We start from the raw sequence: 22,789 nt of genomic DNA, 5'->3' as shown, positions 1-22,789 counted from the left end.
GACATCAGTTATTAGCAAATATTTTCTTAACAGTGTGCTATCTATTGCTGGTTAGTGAGAATATGAGGATGACCCAAGATAGCACGCAATGGGCAAATGTAATGGATTAAATTAATGCCTATTGTAGTCTGAACAGCTTAAACTAGAATTATTTCAGGAATGAACTTGATCCAATATGTGAGTAGAATTGTTCTTACCAGTGATAGCTTCTCTTTTACTGTCAAAACTAAATACAAACTTCAGTCCATGTGGGAGTGATTAAGGAGAGATTAGCCCACACACAAAACCAGGTCTTTGGCTAGTCTTAGCAACCCAGCTGATTTCAATGTGTCTGCAGAATCAAACACCATTCTCTAATGGCCTCCAATAAACCAATACTACAGTAAGTTTTCCATAATGTTCTGAGCAGATCATTAAGCTGTTTAATGAGTAATCTGTTGTTGTTGTACAGGCCAGAATGGAAGCAAAGTATTCAGGCTGCTTTGCAGATGGTATGAGGTTGAAATTAGTCATAATATTCTTCTGAATTTAGTAGGAGCAGTGAAATTGCTTGACAACTGATTAATAGTTTAGATGTTTGATCAGATGCCTTCCTTTTTTGAAGACTAATTCATTCTACTTAAGAGTTTCATGCTTTTTTGTGACATTGCCCCTCATATTATGAGAGCTTTGTTCCTTGACAATCAAGTATGTCTGGTGGTTCGCTGCCACCAGGTTCTTACAATTCTTAAAGACTTACTGGTGATCTGAAGCAAACAGACTTACCTTTCTGATTTTTCTTGAGCTGTGAGTTGCTATGTTGCAACTATTACTGCTGCATGCCATTTTGCTGATAAACTCTGACATGGTGAGAAGCTTGATGTGTTACTGAGTAAAGTATCAACACCATCCTTTCATCTACTTTTTTTTTTTTTCCAGGGCACGGATATGGAAAATTAGATATTTTTTTTCCCAATCAGTGCAATGTAGCTTGTTTGCTTCTTGTTTGAAGAAAGAGCATAGAAGAAAAAAAAAATGATATAAGAATATTCATTTCTGCAGGAAATCTACTCTACTCTAAAAAGCTTGAATTGACACCAGTCTTTTAATGGATTTCGAAAACTAATAAAGTGATCCCTAACACAATCTCAAAAAAAAAAAGTGGAAGCAGTCTAAGATTTTCTTGCAAATTTTTACTGCTTAGCAAAACAGCTCTTTCACAGTCAAATCAATCATGTCCTTAACCATCTTTAGAATCTGTCAATAATGTAGATGTCAAAACTGTTTAGATGTCTCAGTAAGAAGTCATCCCTAAGAGGGAAAACCATATTGCTCAAAGATTTGTCTACTTCAGTGTAGTAAGAAGCTCAGCTGCTGATTAATTAAAATCATGTTGTGCTATTTATTATCCAAGTTTGATGAGGCCTTAGGCAGCCTGATCTAGTGGATGGTAATCCTGCCAACAGCAGGGGGGTGGGAACGAGATGGTCTTTAAAGTCTCTTCCAAACCAAGGCATTCTGTGAGTCTATGATCCTGATTCCTTAACAATGTAAACATTCATTGACTTGTAACAACAACAGGACTTCGAACTTCTCAGTCCTACAGATCTCTAATCCTCTCCCTAATCTTGTTCCAGGTAAAAATGGACATTGGACCAGGCTTTCAAAACTGTTCATTGGTTTGTTGGGTTTTTATTTATTTATTTACTGGAAATATATATATTTTCTCTTCATTGAAAATTCATTTATCTTGTTATTCAGTGAGAAAGGTTAATGAAGTAGACAGTTTTATTTTCCTGGACTGGAACATTCTGCAATCTGTTATGTTTTATATTCAATATTTCAGTAAGCTCCTTTCTACTTGTATTTCTGTTTTTGGTTAGCACTGTCCAAGGGAGGCTCTGCAGTGTATTTCCTTAAAGCTCTGAAGTATTTGAATATTTCTCCCCAAAGGATCTTCATTTTAAGATAACCTTCAGAAACTGGCAGCAGTCCAAATTATATAAGAGGAACACAGATACTGAAGATAAATTCTTGCAGTCACTGAGTCTTTTGTATGCTCTTTGAAAATTAAGCCATTCAGAGAGGTAGCCTTTTCCTGGGCCATTTTCCTAATGTTTTCCAGATGTTGCTAAATCACAGTCTAATGGTCAGAGCCCCATGAGAATCCTATTACAAAGGCACAGATATATATATTTTTGTTCACTTGCAACATATTTAGCTACACTTCCAAAGCTGTAACTGAGATAAGGCATATATATAAGTTCCGCTTATAGACTTCACAACTGAAGGTCGATCCTCTTTCTTTCATGATGCATAAAAAAACAAAATGGTCTCAAGTGTTACTGACACTGTTTGCTTTGTGTTATAAACAATTACTCTGGTTCACATTAAACATTCCTTGATTAGCGTGGAAGAATTTCTTCTGCATAGGCTTGCACAAAGTTTGGAAGGAATTCAGCAAATTACTTTGTTTAATTTGCTGGCTTGAACAGCTTTAGATATCTGTATTTCATTTATTCCACTGTCCATGTTGTTATCCACTTCTCTTGACTAAAGCTAAAAAAATAAATAAGGAAAACAGAAGGGAATATACTTAAACAAAATTGAGACCCTTATGTGGGTCGTATGTGTGCAGAATTTGTGCAAGTGAGCTGAATGTATGTATGAATTCATTGCCTACTACATGCCTATTTACCAAGGTGCTTCAGATATAGTTTTTAGGCATGAGTAAGTAGGGTATAATTTCTTAAGGTTTCCTCTGAATTTTTACTCCTCCTTTTTCCACCTTCTGTTGCCTCTGTCTTTGTAGCCTCTTTGTTGTGAAGTTTTTTGCTTAAACCGTTTATGCCTTACCTTGCTGGGATGGACGTTTTGTGGAAGGTTCTATACAGGATCCTGACTTAATTTGCCATACCATTGAAGCATACATAGCTCTGCTCTTATGCTGGGAAATGACTTCTTATTGTTTAATAGGGTGTGGGTAAGTGATGTTTGAAGAAGGTCCCTTCCAACCCAAGCCAAGAACTATTCTTCCATGACTGGACTGACTGTAACAATGACCAGTAAAAAATTTAAATGAGGCACTACTGAACTACAGCTGCTTTTTTTTTTTACCCAGCAAGTCAGTTGGCAATCACAGTACCAGGTGATATCTTATTAAAGGAAGAAAAGAAAAAATCACTTGGAAACGCGCCACCCATAGGCTTTGTAGTATTAAACCTAGTTTCCTGGTGTGCAGTGAGTTAATTTTTCCAACATGTAAATGTGAGCCAATTGGCTCAAATAATATCTTGAGAAGAAAAAAAGAAAAACAGGAAAATAGACAAGCAGAACAATACATAATAGTAAATAACTGAAACATGGCTATTTCATGAGTCTTTTCCCTTCTGAGGCAATCCATGAAGGCAACTGCAGTTTCTACACATCCTTCTCCCAAAATAGTGGCAGGCTGGTAGCCTGTTGTACAAGCAAAGCCATGTAAGTGTTAATCCAAGCGTATGCCTTTGTAACATGAAAACTATGTAGCTGCTAGTTAATGAGGATATGTCTAATCAATATAGTAATTAATCAGTGTGTACATACATAATCTGTCAGTGTGCATGTTGTCAATTCAGTGCATCTTTTCCCTTTGAAATGCTGGAGCTTTGCTTTCTTTTTGACCTCAAGTACCAAGCTTAAACAAGGCTACTATTAGAAAACAGTGGTGGAGATTGATATTAAACATAAAAGTTTCAAGAGAGACAATGAAATCACTGTTGATCTGATTTTAATATCATGTAGTACTTCCATGGTTTGCAAGCAAGTAAACAAGCTTTCAGAAATATCTTGCATAAATAGGCTTTGAAATAGAAAAGATCAATAAAGTATGTAGAGGCTATTTTCCAGAGAGAGGGAAGGGAAAAAAAGAGGGATATTTTGTAGAATGATTTTACCAAGTTAGAAGCTGTTTGCGTCACTAATGTGCCATTTCATGTCTTGGACAGCTCTGTGATAAAATACTGTTCAAAAAGCTTTTTAAGAATGTTTGTGTCATACCTTGTCTGGTTCAGGTGGGGCAAATGTACTTCAAATATCATGTAAGTGACCTGAAAGGACATTAGAAAGTTTGTCTTGGATTTAGTCCTCTTTCAGATGAGACAATGTGTACCCACAGCTGCTAACATTGAAATACTGCATGCTACTCCTTTGTAGACACTTCACAACAAATAAAGGAGGTGAATGGGAATGCCTCTTCTAACAAATTATTCTTAGGATGACACTAAACTTAAAACAGTTCAAGAAATGGCAGTACTGTGTAAATACCTTGATCATTTGAAAAGAATTACTAGCTAGTTTGGAGTCCCGTGTTGGTGACGTGCCTAGAAGTGGGTGATGTCCCAAGTGGGAAGTAACCAAGCCATAATTTGCTGGACTATATTTTATCCCTTTTTACTACTTGCTTGAATATCTTCTTATCCTTACAGAGCAGCTCTATGGCACTTAGTTCTGACAGCATGGGCAGATCTAGAGTGTGAGCGTTTTGGCTCACTGAAAGCCCAACGGAGAGATTTTTCTGTGTAGACAGAGCACTTACAGCTTTACAGAGCCTTTAGCAGTGCATCTAGATGCAGTGCTTGCTCCTGAATACAACACGTCTGCCACAGTTCGTGAATTGCTCAGTCATTGTGCTTTATCCAGTGCTACTGTGTGCTCTGTCATTGCCCTGTGATTTATCCACTTTGTGTTGCAAAATATTCGCTCCATGCCCAAAAGCAGAGACTATTCTTACTTTTTAAAATGTGCGCATTTGTGTGTGTGTATCTACTAACTTATCCTATAGATCATTAGTTTTACATCAGTTCTTCTCTTCCCAGGATGCCTTTTGGGGCAAGAAACTGTTGCTGTAAGGAGTGTAAAAGGATGTAATACTTTAAAATTTGTGTGTCATTCACAACTCCTCTACTTTGTTTTTCAGATTTAAGTTATTGAATGCTGTGAGAATAGTTAGACTCAGAGTAAACCAATTTTTTCAAAGCTTTACAAGTTGTGGGAGTGTCTAACACAGTAGTAGCTGGAATCTTGTGAGTATGTCCTTAATGATTCTTAGTTCCTCGAAATATAACTAAGGTTTAGGAGACTCCAGTTCTCTTCAGCTACAGCATGTAAAGATCTTGTTTTATAATCAATTCCCAGCACATTTAATATTTGTCACACCATAATGTCTTCTTTCTCAACCTCTCTTATTTTCAGGTGATGTTTAAGGGAACGTGTCTGTCTGGATCCCATTCAGCTGACATGGAGTCCCTTGGCAGGCAGCTGAGGTCCTGCGTTCCTTTAATAATTGTACCTGGGAATGTGGTAAAGGTTTGAATGTTGGATTTGTATCTCTTGTCACCATAGAAACCCTGTTTCATACCACAGAAGGCCCAAGAATATAAAGTAGGAAGGCTTGTTTGGGCAGGTCTAGCGTCCTCTGTTATTTACAGTGCCCTGTTCAGTGGCTTTAGGGAAACTTCATGATCTCTGTTTTTATCCATCTTGTCTTTCAAAAGAAATACGATACCTAATTCAATATTCAAGCCTACAGCCTGCTGGCTGGCCATCCATGTTTGATATTCTGTGTGTTTTAAATGGCATGACTTGCTTTTTTGAATTTTCTTATTCGAAACTGGATTTGCTCTTTAGCTTCAAAATGAGGCTAATTCTTTCCTCTAATTATGGCGTCTAATATTGCTGCTTTATCACTGATCCCGAGATTATGTGCCAGCTGCAATCAGCTGCCCATTGTTTGTATAGCCTGGCTGCAAGGATGGCAGCCAGCTTCTGTAGCCTATGATCATGTGAACTGAGTAACTTTGCCAGCATTTGCAACACTACGAACAGCCACCCCTTCATTAGCATTCCTTCTTGACATGAGTTACTGTTTGCTTTTCCTGAAGTAGCTGTGGTAACAGTTCCTAGATCTGCTGTTTCCCGTAACTCTTGCATCATTGCCTCTCAGCTGCATATTTATCTTCCTATCTGGCATGATGTTTTTCCAGAATATTTCCTGGCCCTCAACACTTGCTGCCTCGGACTGCATCCCTGTTTTTCACTGGACCTCTTTTAACTTTAGCCTGTGTAGTTTCATCTCAGCAGTCCTTGCTGGAAAAAGGAAAAAAAAAAAAAAAAAAAAAGAGATACACCACAAATAACATCTAAACAAGTACAAGGACAGAAATTAAATGCTCTAAGAATATCGCTAATGGGTTTAACCTTATGCTCACCCTTTTTCACTCCTCTGGGATATTGTCTGCTGGTGAAGAAAGAGGAATAGGGGATAGGAAAATTCCTTCTGACATTGGAGCATACTTCTTTACTGATGTGGTTACTGGCAGGGTAGCAGGTGGTGTGCAATGCATTGAGAAGATTCATTTTTAAGAGTTCAGCTGAGGCCATCTGTTGACTGTATAGTAAATCCAACTTCGTAATTTTGAGGGTGGGATAAGAGAGGTTCTGGCAACAGTGATCCAGTGTAAACTCACACAGGTAATTCAGATTTGTTTCAAAGCAGTAGATTCAACTGGTTGATGCTGTACTAGCATGCTTTATGTCAGATCAGATATTGCTCATTCTCACAAATTCAGAATAAAAAGCACTCTGTGATGTATAGTCTGGCTAATGTTCCAAAAATACTATGGGTGATCCAAATCAAATGAGTGCTGCTAGGTGATCATGCATAGCCCTGGCATTAATGACAGTGAACCTTCAGTGACAAATATTTAATAGTAGATGCATTTGGGCTCTCAGCAGAATTCATGCTGTAGGTTTGGCTATTCATTTCTCCTGACCCATGGCTAATGTCATATAGGGAAGCTGGAGAACTGCAAAAAATATTTGAGCCCACAGAACTAGCATCTTCTTACCCCAGCCTTATCCAGCAGACTTTGGCTTTGTCATCTGGGAAATGACTCTCACTTGTGTTCTGTTGTTTTTTTTTTTAGTATTTGTACCTTTGCCTGCTTCTAGTTTCTGAAGGTAAGGTGTCACCCCAAGTCATGTGAATGCTCTTGGTACAGTCCTGCTATCACGATTTTTTCACTGCAGCCCTTTGTGGACATGTAAGACAGGTTGAGAGCGAACAACGTTGCTTAGGCATGTCCATTTCTTATCTCCACGTTACATAGTTCCGTTTTGACTAGCTATGTGCTGCCAGATCTGTTACAAAAGCAATGAACTTTATTTCCCAAGAGTAAATATCTCTGACCATATCCTTTGAGGAGAAAATGTTGTTTTTCTGATAAATTGCCATCATTGCTGGGACTACCACTCAGAATAGCTCAGTCTGGGGAACTGTGGGTTATTCTGGGGAGAGGTCGTTTGTTTTAAAGAAGAAAAAAACAGGCAAAACAGTACCACACAACATTCTCTCTGTTCAAAATTGAATGGGCTAGCAGTCATTTTTCAGACTTTATTGAAAGGTGTTACAATTTGACCATCACAGCAGAATGAAAATTTAGGCACCATCCCTTTGCTGTCTTCTCCTCTGCTTAGCAGGCACCGAAGTGCTGGGAAGAGATATTTGAATCTTCAGGATGTAGCCACTCTGTTCTGTTAATCTCGTACAACCTATAATTTGGGCTATGCATTAAGTATATTTTATTGCACACCTGCTTGTAATTTGTTTGTGCTTTCAAATTGATTTGGACTATTTTCTGAGTAGACAGAGCTATTCTCTTTCTTTCAATGCAGTTCAGATGCTGTGGGGCAGTATCAAAGCAGGTCTGCTGAGTGAGTCCCACTGACTGTAGTAGAAAGGGAGCAGCCACAGGTCAGTAGTGGAAAGCTGCCCAAAATCCCAGCTGCATATTCAGCTAAGCTGTCTCTTACAGAGCCATGTCATTGTTTTTTCTCTAGGCACCCCAAGGAACAGAGATCTATCCAGACATGCTCTCAATACATGACTTAGATGCTCGGAAAGGGTGGCCTTGAGTTTAAAAGCTGTTCTTGTGGTAAGAGAATAATTGTATGAGCAGTGCATATGATGCATCTTGTTTTTAGGGGTTTAGGTGTGGACTTGTCTCAGTCTCTTTCCAGCTCTGTCTTTACTTTTGATCCAGAATAGTTCTGTGCACTGTGAAAAACAGGAACTTTTTATGATGGATCTGCCAGTACAAGCAGTTAAAAAAAAAAAAAAAAAAAAACTTCTATCTGTGACACAGTTGTCTTGTCTGCCAGTAAAGCTTTGAATTCTCCTAAGACAGTGTTGTGGCTTAACTTGGCAGACAGCTAAATACCACACAGCTGTTTGGCCATAGTGGGATAGGAGAGAAAACTGAAAAGAAGTGAAGAACTCATGGGTTGAGATAAGTACAGTTTAATAAAGAAAAAAAAAAAAACAGCAAAAAAAAATAATAAAGCTAGTGATGCATTGAGCAATTGACCAATGCTCAGACAGTTCCCAAGCAGCAGCAGTTCCCCTGACCAACTCCCCACGGTTTTATTGTTCAGCATGGCACCACATGGTATGGGATATCCTTTTGGCCAGTTCTAGCTGTCCTGATTCAATCACCTCCCAGCTTCTTGTGCATCCCCAGCTCCTTGCTGTCAGGGCAGTGCAAGAAGCTAAAAAGTCCTTAACTCAGTATAAGCACTGCCATGCAACAACTAAAGCATTCATATGTTACCAACATTATTCTCATCCTAAATTCAAAACACAGCTCTGTGTCAGCTACTAGGAAGAAAATTAAGTCTATCCCAGCCAAAGCCAAGGCAGACAGTTAAAACTGATGTCCCAAGCAAATTGAAGAGGCAGACTAGTTCTCCCCAGGCTATTTTCTGGTGTTCAGTCCTTTTTGCACGCAGTGCTGCAAAGAATAGTGCAAGCCTGGGTTTCATATGACAATGTGCAAGGCAGAACACTCTTCTAGGTTCTTCCTGAGCCAATGAATTCCTGTTTGTGTTTCTAAAAGTCAGCTAACTTGTTTATCAGGCCAAGGCCATGATCAGCGTGGTGAGTAATAAGTTGGACAGAAGTGATTTTGTTTGATTTAATTTCTGCCATCACCTGCTGTTGTGCTATTTGGATCAAGGAAGATTCTCAGGCAGTCCCCACCTCTTTATATTCTCCAGTGCTTAGCCTTGTATGAGATTGACACTCTTTTTTTTAATGATCATACCCCTTAACAACCTCCTGAATAGCTCCAGGGGACAATCTGGAGTGCATGGGTTATACCATATGAAAGTGCATCTGAACTATTAAGACACCTGTCCGTAGTGACAGGCTAAATTACAAAGTGTGAGGAAAAAAACATTTTCTCATGGAGCACAGAAGGGCTCCATTCAAGCAGTTTATGCCAGTAGCGGGTGTGAGGCTGATAGCTGATCTTTCTTACCGCTGTCTGCCTTTTGGCTATTCAGAGAATTGAACAGTATGCAATAGTATATACAGAGATGTATTATATCTTCTTGTACCAAAACACCAAGTTAATTGTAGTCACATTTTAAAATGGAGCCCTTTCTGCAGTTCAGATGTTTAAAAAAGAAAAAATCACTAATTCTGAAAAAGAGATGCCAAGAAATGTTAGGGTAGATGCAAACTTTCAATGTACTGGATAAAAGAAGGATTAAATGCCATTAATGCTGGAGTCCTTGGTCCAGGTCATGCAGCAAAGAGTTTTCTGGAGGTCTTCTCTAGCTAACTGAAATGGTGACTAAAGGTGGTCTTTGCCCCAGTGACCCCCAAATTTACCCAAGTATCAAGCCTTATTTTTTTATGGAACATATCATAAGCACAGCTAGAGATTCTGCTCTCCATGGAACAGAGAGGGGCTACCGAGCTCAGCACTCAAAACCAACCTGGGAACAGTGTTGTGCAACCAGGCAGTGCCCCTCGACCTGCCCTGCCTGCAGCTCTCAAGCTGTGCCTCAGGCAGCTCCGCATGAGCTGGTGTGCTGCTGTTAGCTGTGCCTTGGACTACAGTACAAAGCACAGGTGGATGCTTTCTGTGATGGATCAGACAATGCTTAGAGCATCACTGTCATAACATGCTCTGAAAATGTAAGTGATTGCACTGACTACACCCTGGGTGTTCAACCATGTTTTCCAAGGCTCCCAGATTTTAAGAGAATGAAGAAGAAGACTATACGTCTAAAAGAAATGTATATTTATTTACTTATTTTTAAAAGGCCTGAAATATCCTATGGTAAAACCTCTGGAAAATTTACAGGCAGTATTTTGTTGTTTATTTTAAGAGAAAGAAAAAGGCATCTTCCAAAATTCCAGCTGAAAGTGAAAGGAAAAAATGACAAGAGAGGATGTGGGGAAAATCTGTAAGAAAGTCCTTTTCCATATTGTACTTACATCACTTGGGCCAGTATCATGATAGTGCTGTGCTTTAGTTGATATTGGGATCGTTGAAAGCAGCAGATCAGCAGGAATTGATAATCACTGGACCAGATATTTGGGAAAACTTCTTGTAGTTAGTTAACAAAAGTCTTAAAAAATTCACTGCTATAAAAGTGTAATTAGAGTATATACTTGCTGAGCATGTCACTTTATAAGGTCCTCATTCTTCCTCAGTACTAATGTATATATCTCACATTTTTCTTTTATCCATTTTCTCATAGTTTCAGTGATTTCTCTGTGGGATAGTTTTCTTTTAAACCTGTATTTGTATTATTTACAAATGTTTCTATGTTACTCACAAGGAGATTTTCATGTTGACTTCTCTATTGTAATTTATATTTTTCTTTCATGGGTGGCTATGGTTTTCCTGAAATGACATTCCAATTCTAACATTGCAATATAATATCAGTGTTAAATAAGCCTCAGAAAATGAAGAGGAGGCTACCATAAATGCAATGGTTCCTCAGCATTCAGGCAGGATTCACCAAGGGCTCGCTTCTGCTGCCCCTATTTGCTCTGAGGGGTAACACTCCTGCAGGTGACTTGGGCTACTTGCCTGGTGAAAGACTGTTCCACAGAGACAAGAGGAGATAACTATAAGGGTCCTCTGTCTTCTGAAAAGATTAATTACTCAGGGAAGGAGCTCAATAATGAAAAATGAAGTTGCTTTTGTTATAGGCCATTGGGTCCTGGACAGTCATTCCCATTTTCCAGGGCTAATCTCTGAAGGAAATGGTTTTCTTTCTGTTAACTGTCAGTAGCGTGTCACTGTGCAGTGACCTGGATGTGTAGATGTTCTGGGCTGGAGATCTTATGGCCTCTGCCAGGTCTGCATAGGGTGCATCTCCTACTCATAAGCAGTTGGTGAACACAGGTGAATGCCCTCTGCCATAGTTTCTGTTCAGTCTGGAAGGAGCAAGATCAGCTCTGAGCAGGCAGGGATTAAGGAAGCGGCCTCAGGTGCCTGATGGCTGAGTCCTTTCTTGCTGGACTTCCTGTTCTTACTTCCAAATCTTCTTCATTTTTTGCAACAGTTGTCTGGTCCACTTCTCCTCTTTCCTTTTTCGCCTTTTTCTATTTTTTTTTCTCTGCTAAACTCTTCCTTTCTTTACAAGGAATGGCTCTACATCCCTGTTAATGGCAGAAGAGTTGGACTAGACGGCCTTCAGAGGTCCCTTCCAACTCTAAGGATTCTGTGATTCTACATGTGTGTGTACATGTACAAACACATGCAGAATACAAGTGTAAAATCTACATTCTTCCAGTAGACACCTATGGACGACCTCAGTTACCTCCATGTTTCCTTCTAATCTCAGTATAGCATGGTCTGTGGTCAGTCCCTGACTGGTTACAATGATGATGACATCTGAGTAGTGTACACACACTCTTTCTAGTATTTTTGTCTTCAGTAGCACGTATTTAGAATTTCTTTTCTCAAAGACATCAGACTTCCTTCCAAGACACTGTTTCTTCAAAAATTACTGATGTCAGTGAACAGTGTCTGAGTACTGATTTGCTGTGCAGCTATGCTGAGTCTTCCATGAATAAGGATCAGAATGGCTAAAGCTAAAAATCTGGAATTTTATGGTTATGTGAAAACTTTCACATGATGGCAGATTTTCCTATGTATCAACAGCTGACCCTTAATGTGTGCCCCAAAAGGTTGAAGACTGCGAAGGGAAGAACTGAGGCTATCCAGAAGTCCAGTCTTTCCTGTCCTACAGAAGTCACTCCTTCCTCTTGCTGTCACACGTGCAGCAGAGACATCTCCTTCGTGGACAAGTCTGGGGACTGCAGTTTGGCTCTGAGAAGAAAACCAGGTGCACAGACTCTATTTTGTGTACAACTATTAATTTCTCCTGGTTTTCAAAACCATGTACAGGCTCAGAAGCTCAACAATCTCTGGAGCACATGAAGAAGCTGGGTTTCATCAATGTGTGTCTCAGGCTTCACATGGGCTGAGAAGCTTAATCTCTCATCTTGTAATGGAGTGTTTCTAGAGTTTTTACTTAGGAAAAAAAGCCCAGACCTCACCTTGCACCTGAGTACGTGGTAAGAAAATGAGCATGCGCAAAGCCAAAGGCAGAGTCTGGTTGAGCTTAAGACTTTAGAATAAGCAAGAAGGGAGTAACAGCAGAATAGGGGTAATGAGCCACTATCAGGCGTTAATGGGCACAGGAAGGCTACAGTAACTCTGAAGAAGGCAGCTCAAGTGACTTTGCAGATTTTCTTTATGGGAAGCTTTTCCTTTGCAAAAGGACCATGATAAGAGAGGAATGAGCTGTGCTGTGAGAGCACTAGCAGCTGGTGCTTATTGGTCAGCTGCAAGGACCGGGGTGTGCTTTGAGGGAAGTGGGCAATACAAGGTACAGAGCTTGTTTGTTGCAGCAGGAGAAGAAAGCAGTACACAAAACATGAAGATCGGGTGAAAGCGTAATAGAAGCGATAAGTCAGAAAAATATGTTTTACCGCAATGTGCTAAATGGTTTTGCAGGGAGAGCAAGGAGATTTGTTGAAACCAGAAAGAGGAAGCTTCAGCTGTCAACATGTAAAACAGTGAAGACCCGAACCACAGCTTTACCCGAGAAAAAGAGGCTGGATTTTCAAGGCAGTTTGCAGGAAGAATGAATAGGATTTGTGCAGAACAGGTTGCCTCTTCTCTTGCCAGCTGTATTCGTTAAAGAGAATGCTGCTTTTTGTGATTCAGGTTACTTCTCTGACAAAACTAGTGAGCGTTTCCATGCCTGTCATTATTTAGAAATTTTTACAATAAAGCTGGTCTGATTACTTCAGTTTCCTCTGCTTTGGTTCCTCTAATTGTTGAAATTAGTTCCTCTGCTGGAACCTACAAGCTTTTGCAACTTTTGTTTCACTCATTATTCCCGTTATAACCATTATGTCAGCATAAAAGTCCTCTTGCTCAGTATATTTGTATGGTTCTGTTTTAGGCCATATACACTGAAAGATTTTTACTCAAGAACTTAAAGCATAAGACTGCCTAAACTGTGTTTCTGAATTGTTATTCTTTTGTTTATTTCACTACTAAAAGCAAAAACTCACACAGCTCTTTGGTTTTTTTAATCAGTTTTGATGCAGGAATACTTTGATGTCAGTGAGACCAATATGAGTAAAGTTAAGTCTTGATAGTGCCAAGATTACTTCAAGTATCCTACAAACTGCCATAATTTGAATCAAGACCTTCTTGTGAGCCAAAATGATACTTTCAGTAAGAAACAACTTTGGAAAATGAAACAAAAATAAAAATCAGAATTAGTTATGTTCTTCCAGCTAATATCAAGGTTTGCTGAAAAAAAATCTCTGGAACCTTGAAAAATTACTTAAACTCTCTTCTACAGTTGTAGAGAAGAGATATTTCCATTACAGTAGATGCGACTGAAGATTTTCCAAGTGTACTTTTTTTTTTGTGTTCTCTGTTTAGCATAAGCTGTAGTTGTATTGGATTCATCTTTATAGTCTACAGTGTAAGAAATGACCCTTCACCCCTCTGGTTTGAAATCACAAGGGAGGTGAAGAGACACGCCACACGGGAGGCAGATGGTCAAATGGAGGAAACACAATCACCAGAGTCAGTTGTCTCTCCTGAAGAACATCAGTCAGGAAGGAGTGGACAACTGAGCTGCTTGGGGAAGGAAGGTATGATACCTTTGGCTTTTGTTTGGTTTAGCAGTTTGTTCCCATTGCAAGACAATAACAGGATTCAACTTGGAACCAGAACAGAAAGGAACATTTTGTATTGCTATTTATTCTCAGACGGAAAGGAAATTTTACAGTCTGTTTTGATGTTTCCGGTGGGGGGAAAAAAAAAAAGGCTCTCGCTTTTTTGACACAGGCTGGAGAAAATAAGGATCTGGAGCCTAACTGTCTCGTTTTTGTGCAAATGGGGCTGCCAGCTCAGCCAGATGCATAAACTTCAGGAGGGGTACAGAAATGAATTGTTCCATAGTTAGCAGAAAGGGAGGTACAAATCTGGAGAAACTAGCCCAAACCACCCCAGATTGTCTGTGTGTTCTCTCCCCTGCATGAGGTTTCCATCCAGCTGTACTGCATTCAGTAAACTTAAATGGGGATGCATGCACAGTTTTTTTTTCCTCCTGAATTTCAGTTTCTTCCTCCCACGCAGTTTCATTCTTCCCTGCTGATATCCCACACACCCCACACCATCCCTTTTGTTTTCTTCTTGGGAGGGTTCAGTCCTTTTCAACAGCGTCCCCATCACCACCTTCTTCAGGCAAACGCAGCCCTCCAACTGATGTGCTCCTTAGGAAATAGCCTTCCAACAAACAAAATATTGAAACTGCAAAGGAGAGGTGAAGGTGCATACAACATTGATAATTGTCTGAATTGTACACAGATTTATTGTGTGATTTTGTTGGGATCTTTTTGCTCAGCTTTCCCTTGGCATTCTCTTTTGTATGTCTACATTTACTCAATTTAGATACATCTGCCCCACACACTTGTGCAAGTGCATGGACATGATGCAACACTGTTACTGAAGGAAACCCTTCCACTAAGGGTTAAACAAGCACACCACTAATTCTGAGAAGAAGGCTGAAAGAGCAAGAGTCTCGGGGGTGTTCAGTTCTGCTGGCTGAAATCTATCGTAACACAAAACCTTCCTAGTGCTTTTCCTTATAGAGGGATAGAGCTTGGAAGAGCGGTGGGACAGTATCATTAGGCACAACACCATAAACGTAAACTGAATGAGTCACCACCAGGCAATACAAGTTGCTGGCTTTGAAGTTTTCAAATACAATACATAGAACTGGATGCACTTAGGTGTTCCCTTATCATGGTGGCTGACTTAGTGAGGTATCAACAAGAAGGAAAGCAGCAATTTTCTGTCTCTTGAGTTTTGTTTTACTACATGAAGAGATTATGTTTTACGACCCACGAAAGAGAATAAAATTATTTCATCCTACTTTAAAATTTCCTTTTGTGGTAATGCTTGAAAAAGCACTGATAGCAGGCTGTGTACCGTAGTACTGCCAACATTACTGACTGCTGATTTGTTGATTTCTGTTCTATGAAATGAGTAAAGCAGAGATTATCTGTGTACAAAACTCAACAGAGTATGGCTTTGATCGGTGATCAGCTCTTGTTATCAAATTCATTAAAAATAATGTGAAGTTTCATGAGCAGCTTTTTTGTGGAATTGTGTCCCCATGATGAGTTACTGTATATTTTCACTAGTATCTAAATAAGTCTGTCACTCATGTTTCTTCCTCACTACCTACTTATAAAACATGCTGAAAGACAACATGAGACCTTTCTTTCTCTCTCACGTTGAATTGCAGCTGGACAGAGGTTCAGAATGATGAAGGTGAGAACAGAGAAGTGTCAGAAGAATAACTTGATTTTTAGCTTCAAATCAGGCAGGCTAAAATTGGGCTCCCTTATTTTCATTTAAGGAAAAACAAAATTGGGATGATACCATGGTGAGCAGTATGCAGCACTAGTGCAAAACAGGCCGCAGAGCAAGAGTAAGTTTGTCTTACTATTCTGTAACTTTAGCACTGTCCGGGAGTGTGGGAATGTGTTGTTGTTTTTTTTTTTTTTTTGAGTGCTATGAGCAGGACTGATGGAAATTTAATTTTTAGTCCTAAGATGCAGGCAGCTTTTCAGCTTCCCCACATAGTGTAATCCATTCTCAAAAATGCTTGTGTCTGCTAAGAGGGGACTATGGGAAAGTGAACATGCACTTATATAACTTACTGTTCTGTAAGTGCTAATTCAGTTTGTTTTTCATTTCCTTCACTATATTAAGTCAGACCCATGGTCCTGGAATTCTTATACTTCATATAAAATCCTAAATTATCTATGGCCAAATCCATGGTCAGGATACCCGCAATCACAGTCCTTGTAAAAACTTGCTTCAGCTTATACCAAGACACTGTCTTCATACTGAGTTCCATTGGAAGAAAAACCTAGGGAAACAAAAACTTACCGATTTCACTGTCTCAGCTTTTTGTTTTTTCTTTTCCAGCTTTTAGAAATAATTTTATCAGGAGAAAATAATTTCAGTAAACCTGGTATTCAAAGTTGCCTAAGGTTTTGCTTTGCTTCATGAGAACGTGCTTCAAGTTCTTCATGCAGAGTTTGGGGGAAAAATTCATGCTGCCTGTTAGTCTGCAGTGCTGACTGAACATGTGGCGGGGAGACAAGCCAGCATTTTATGGTGTCTTGCAGATTAACTAGCAATAAGATAGACAATATAGGTAAGTTATAGTAACCACGAACTGGTGGAGTTCTCTATTCTCGGTGAAATCAGGAAGGGGTCAGCAAAACTGCTACCTTGGACTTCCAGAGGGCAGACTTCAAACTGTTTAGAATGTTATTTGGGAGAATTCCTTGGGAATCAGTCCTGCAGGCCAGAAGGGTCCAGGAAGGCTGGACATTGCTCAAGGAAATTCCAAAGGTGCAGAAACAGACTGTCCCCTTGTGACATAAGATGAGCCAATGAGGAAGAAGACCAGCCTGGCTGAACAGGGAACTTTTGCTGAGACTCTGGGAAAAAAAAAGTATACCATCTTGGGGAGAAAGGACAGGCAGCTTGCTAAGAGTACAAGGATTTTGCTAGGATATGGGAATATCAACCAACAGATGGGAAAATTAGAGAGGTAAAAGCCCAGCAAGAATTTAATCTGGTCACCGTTGTTAAAGATAATAAAAAAAAATGTTTTTACAAATACATTAACAGCAAGAGAAGGGCCAAGGAGAATCTCCATCCTTTATCAGGTGTGGCCAGGAACATCATCACCTAGGACAAGGAAAAGGCCTGGGTTCTCAATGCCTTCTTCACTTTTGTCTTTAATAGTCAGACCAGTTATCTTCAGGGTAGTCAGCCTGAGCCAGAAGACTCAGAAGAATAGGGAGCAGAATAAACCCCCCAAAATTCAGGAGGAAACAGTTAGCAACCTGCTACTTCACCTGGAGTGTCACAAGTCCATGGGTCCAGATGGGGTCCACTCAAGGGTACTGAGGGAGCCTGGTGGAAGTGATTGCCAAGTTGCTTTCCCTCATTTATAGGTGTTCTTTGTCAATCAGGGAGGTCTCAGATGACTGGAGACTTTCCAGTGTGACACCTATCTTCAAGAAGAGCTGGAAGGGGATCTGGGGAACTACAGGACTGTCAGCCTGACCTCAGTGCCAGGAAAGGTTATAGAACAGATCATTGTCAGTGCGATCATACAGCATGTGCAGGACAACCAAAGGATCAGGCCCAGCCAGCATGGGTTCGTGAAAGGTCGATAGTCAGCAGGACCAGGGAGGTGGTCATACCTTCTGTACTCAGAACTGGTGAGGCTGCGCATCGAATATTGTGTTCAGTTTTGGGCCCCTCACTTCAAGAAAGACATTGGTGTGCTGTAACATGACCAAAGAGGGGCTGCAAAGTTGATGAGGGGTCTGGAGCGCAAGTCTTATGAAGAGTGGGTGAGGGACCTGGGATTGTTCAGTTTGGAGAAGAGGAGGCTCAGGGGAGACCTTATCTCTACAAATACCTGAAAGGAGGTTGTGGTGAGATGGGGATTGGCCTCTTCTCCCAGGTAACAGTGATAGGGCAAGGTGTAATGGCCTCAAGCTGCAACAGGGGATGTTGAGGTTGGATTTTAGGAAAATCTTCTTCTCAGAAAGGGTGGTCAGGTATTGAAACAGGCTGCCCAGGGAGGTGGTGGCATCACTATCCCCTGCTTGTGTTCAAGAAATGTGGAGATGTGGCACTGAGGTTAGTGGGCAATATTGGTGGTGATGAGTTGGTGGTTAGACTTGATCTTAGTGGTCTTTTCCAACCTTAATGATTCTATGATTTAATCAGGTAAAAAACAAGAATAACCTTTTTTATCTTTGTTAGATAGATTTGGATTTGTAGAGGTTACATAGAAAGCATCTGAACTTAATTTTTCCTTAAGTGCACAGTAGCTACTGATATTCACATTCTGCATTCTGGATGAGAGAAGATTTCCCATTTGCCATTACTACTACAGTGCTCCTGCCAGCATAACAACTGCAGCTCTTTTCCCTCTACAGCAGTTGTAGTGTATGCAGCAAAAGCAGCCAGCTGCACAGTAACATGAACGTATCAAAAATCACACTTCAATTTAATTACCTATTCTATACTGATTCTGTAAGAGAGGGAAAAAGAATTCACTGTTGCTTTGCTTAAATACACCAGATGGGAACAATAATCTTGAAAGTTCCTTTACCTTTGATTTAAAGTATGCAGGAAAGGCCTGGATAGTCACTAAATCAGCTGTCCACTGGCAGAAAGAGATTGGTACCACAGCAAAGATTCAATGCTGTAATAAAAATCTCAAGCTATTAGATTTTTCTGCTATAAAAATAGAATACCTGTTTGCCTTAGAATTGTGCTGTTATCTTAACTTTTGCCTCATGTATGACAGATATATGGAAATTAATTGGGGGAGGAAGGGAGGAAGAAATTTCAAATGTGTTCTCTTTTGGGAAGGTGGGGGAAAAAGAGCCCTGACCTTTTGAAGGTTCCATAATTTGTTTGCAGTGCTTTTATACTGTGCACTCATACTTGATGGGTTTTACCCCCATCAGAAAAAAAAAAAAATGGATCTGGCATTCTTGCTTTCTTGAAGAAATATATTCCTGTAGGAGCTGCAAAAATGTTTAAAATCTCTACTTACACTTAAAATTCTCCCAGTTTTCTGTGTGTAGGTCTTTGTACCACTGCCTGTATTTTCTCAGAGCAACCTATTCTAAGTTGGTTTCCATTTCAAAAGAACTTCCATTTTAAAGCACCGTTTCTTCCATTCTAAATATTTCTTGGAGGTCATATTCCTAAATTACTTAGGCAAACCTCCACAAGAAGATAGATCTTGTCAGAAATTGAAATCATGGAAATGGTACCTCTGGTAAGTAGTATCTGGGCATGTTACTAAGTTGTACTAAGGCAGTCATACAGTCACAAGTCCTTAGGAAGTCCAGTTGACAAGAATGTCAGAACTAAAGAACAGAGAAGCCATTTGATGAACATTTTTTCAGCTACAATCTGCAGTGCAAAATGCTCTTGGTGCATATCTTCTTTTCAAAGACTATTTTATACAGCGTATATATATATAAAGTATTGGGCTAGGCAGTAATTGGTAAAAGATAACTTGGCGATTATCAATAGTGTCTGAACAGTGAGGAAGGTTCTCTTATGTTTTTTGTTTTTTGGTTTTTTTTTAAATTAAAAGAGAGAGGACCTTTTGTACAGAAGAATAGAAACCACCCAAGTTCGACTCCTCTTCTGAATTGCCTTTCAGAGGGATCCTTTTCTCTCTGCCAAGAGACCAGCCTCCTGATTTTGACACCGAAGTTGGAATATCCAGTGATAAACATCTCAATAAACAGACACTTGCATGCATAAGCCTGTGAGTGTTGAAACTAATTCTGAAAATAAACTGTCCCGATGCAGACATTTCTTTTTGTAAAGCTCATTTCGCACTTCACAGGTCACTTCACCCCAAACTACCATTTTCACGCCTTCTGTATGGTTGTTATTCACAGACAGCAGTTACAGGACCAGGCTATAGGTGGACTGCAGAACTTGGGCATGGTCTCGTGCTCACAGAGTTGAGTACGCATCCAGTCACGTTCACACTCAGGTCAGATTAAAGGATGTGGATTTATAGTTCAGTTTCTGATACTGAGATTTTTGGCAAGTTTATTATTTGGGAATTAATTTGCTAATATTTTTAGTCTGACATAACTTGACCTACATTTGTAACTTCTCAAAGGAAATAGTGATTTCTTTGTTGTTGTTAAAAGGTATTAGACTGCTCATTTTCCTATGTTATTTCTTTTCTTATCCTACCAGAATTTTCTGCTTAAAGAACCTCCACTTTTCTGCCACTGAATTGTCTTGGAGCTCACTACCTCCGATGAGATGAGCAATGGTGTGGAATAACTGAACTGAACTCCAGTGTGTAGGAAATCTTTCCATTCCTTTTGGTTTGACCTTTAATAAACACGTTTCTCTTTGCTACAGGAATGGTATTTCATCCCCCAGATGCAGCATATTGCTTTATCCTGGAGAAAGTAGTGACTTCCATGGCACAGTTTTTAAGACAGTTTTCACCTGTCCAAATTCTTGTCAGATGTCAATAAAATCTGATTTTTCTGCCAACGTGAATTAATTTTTGTAATAGAATTTCACTAGTAATATTTTTGAATGAAGAAGTGTTGCTTTGCTTATGAGTAAGTGTAGCACTTAATCATATAAGAAGTGTCATTCAAAGCTTTCTGATGTAACCCACCACATAAAGATAGCTCTTGGGAAGCTTTGCAGAAACTCAGGAGTTAATTCATACTGAAATGAATACAAATAAAGCGTCTGTTATAAGTTTTTCCTTAGTTTCCTAAGGAAAAAAAAATCCACTACCTTAAAAATAAATAAAAATCAAAACAAACAAAATGTTGTCCATCAAAGTGAAGTGCAACATAGTTACAGTATGACATGGGTTTGATTTAGTGGTATCCATTTACCGCTGTGGGTAACTCACACTTTCCTACATCAATCCTCCTTTTTTTTTATTTTTACATAATTGGAATGTTTTTGAATATTGGTACCCTATAGACCTAAAAGCGTGAGAAGCTCTGCGTGGGAGCCTATAGCGCACACTGCCTCACACCATGCTCATAACATTGTCCAGCTGGGTTTGTCAGAAAGAAAAACAACAGGCACGTAATTCCTGAGCCTGCTAGAGGCCCTTCTCTGGGGACTTCTGGTTCTTTTTCCCTGTTCTGGTTATGCGGTTATAATTTAATATTAGTAAAAACAGTCTTACTGTAGGGTCTCCGGAGCCCTAGGCAAGAAAGTTGTTTTCCTTTCTTGATTTCTCACTCAGAAGCTATTTTATTTTTTTTCTTTTTCAGTGAAGAAACTTGCCCGTCAGGGATAACAGAGGAAAACATGTGGGCTGAAGTCTCCCTGTGGCAGAGAGGGCAAAATTAAATGAAGGTCTCCTCAATCCTGAGGACATTAGCTCACCCGGCATTGATGAGAACACCACACTGTTTGCGATTCTCCACTCCCAGTCAAAAAAAGACTTGTTCTCTGCACAGGTTTTGAAAGAAATAGTCTGGCACTCTGGAGAATGGATGGAGGTAACTCCCTGGAAATCCCTGAGGAAAATCCCACCTCTCCATGCCAGCTTTGCCTTCTGATGCCTGCAGGCACTTCCCTGGGGAGCATGGGGCTATCTAATTCTGATCAGGTTGCCTTCCCATGCACTGTAGAGGCAGCTTGCACAAAAGAAAGCTGTGTCCTCCTAGGCTCTGCTTCCAATATTGCTGAACAGAATGCAGCAGCCAGTGAAGAGGTACCCCCATATCAGGTGGAAGCAGAAAAGTTACAGAGCCAAGCGTTTCAAGCTGAGTCTGTAGCTCCTTCATCACTGCTTGCCAGGCACAGCCCACATAGTCCCCTGGGCACTTCTGTGGCATCGAGCTGTAGAGGCAGGTCTGGCATCAGCATGTTCTGCAGGGCATGTAAGATGCTCCGCATAGATGTCCCCTGCTGGGGACATCTCATCTGAGCTAGGAACAGCAAAATCCATTGTCGGTAGTTGTACTGTTACTGTCTTTTTTTTCTTTGCCCTTTTGTCCTCTTAGTTTCACTGATCATCATGCAGCTGAGAATTTACAAGGCTGGCAGGGTCTAGATTTCATCTACTGTGATATCACTATTAGACTGTGATGATAAATGAGGTGTTTTTCCTTGGGGAAGTTAACTTTTGCAGCCAGCCTTCGCTACCAGTTTTTCTCCCGTACTGCATGACAGGCCAAATGCCTCCTTGTTCATGTCCTCAGACTTCTTGGAAATATCTGGAGGAAAACCTTGCACTCCTCTGGTTTCAATGCAGATGGGAGAATAGTCAAGAAAACAATAAAGGACAAAGCTGTGAAAGTTCTAACTCAATTGAATACCATCATCTCTGAGTTACTTAATCAGAGTCTGCTTTGTTGGTGTTTACTTTTTTACAGTTTTGTTTAAAATAAGACTTAAATAAGCAGAGCATTTGTACCTTAAATAATCGTTAAGACTTCTTTGCATGGTTTCCAACACAACTGCATGGATTTTGTGGGGTTTTTTTAGGTAACTAGACAAAGCATAAGGTCAGTGAGACTATTTTGTTGTCATTTCTATAATAGTATTTACAAAGTCAAAAAGGCCATAGGGCATTTTTTTGTTGATTCATGTACTGTTTTTCCTGTATTTAAATGATTCCAGCTTGCATACATCTTTATTGCCCGCAAAATAAATCTCACTTGACATCCAAAATGCTATTGGCACGGGGCACAATTATTATTCCAGTGCTCTTGGCTCAAACAACATTTTTGCACTACCAGGGGATTTATATGTAACGCATTTCCTTTATTACGCTGGACCTTCCAAAAATGACATGGGAA

At 39.9% G+C, this 22,789-nt stretch overlaps 1 long non-coding RNA gene across 5 annotated transcripts; it reads left to right on the top strand.

Moving 5' to 3' along the window:
• LOC110398821 lies at positions 321-21,375 on the top strand. Of its 5 annotated transcripts, none has more exons than XR_002438643.1 (4): positions 1,423-1,499; positions 1,617-1,658; positions 12,011-14,002; positions 21,254-21,375. It is a non-coding gene; the product is annotated as an uncharacterized LOC110398821 (long non-coding RNA). The 5 variants fall into 5 exon arrangements; XR_002438642.1 differs by lacking the exon at positions 21,254-21,375 and adding an exon at positions 20,196-20,275; XR_002438644.1 differs by lacking the exons at positions 1,423-1,499; positions 21,254-21,375 and adding an exon at positions 321-382 and having other exon boundaries at positions 12,011-17,918.

This window comes from Numida meleagris, chromosome 4 (assembly GCF_002078875.1).
Source record: "Numida meleagris isolate 19003 breed g44 Domestic line chromosome 4, NumMel1.0, whole genome shotgun sequence".
Taxonomy (NCBI): domain Eukaryota; kingdom Metazoa; phylum Chordata; class Aves; order Galliformes; family Numididae; genus Numida; species Numida meleagris.
Note: the sequence above shows the minus strand (reverse complement) of the source record. Positions and strands in the feature narration are given on the sequence as shown.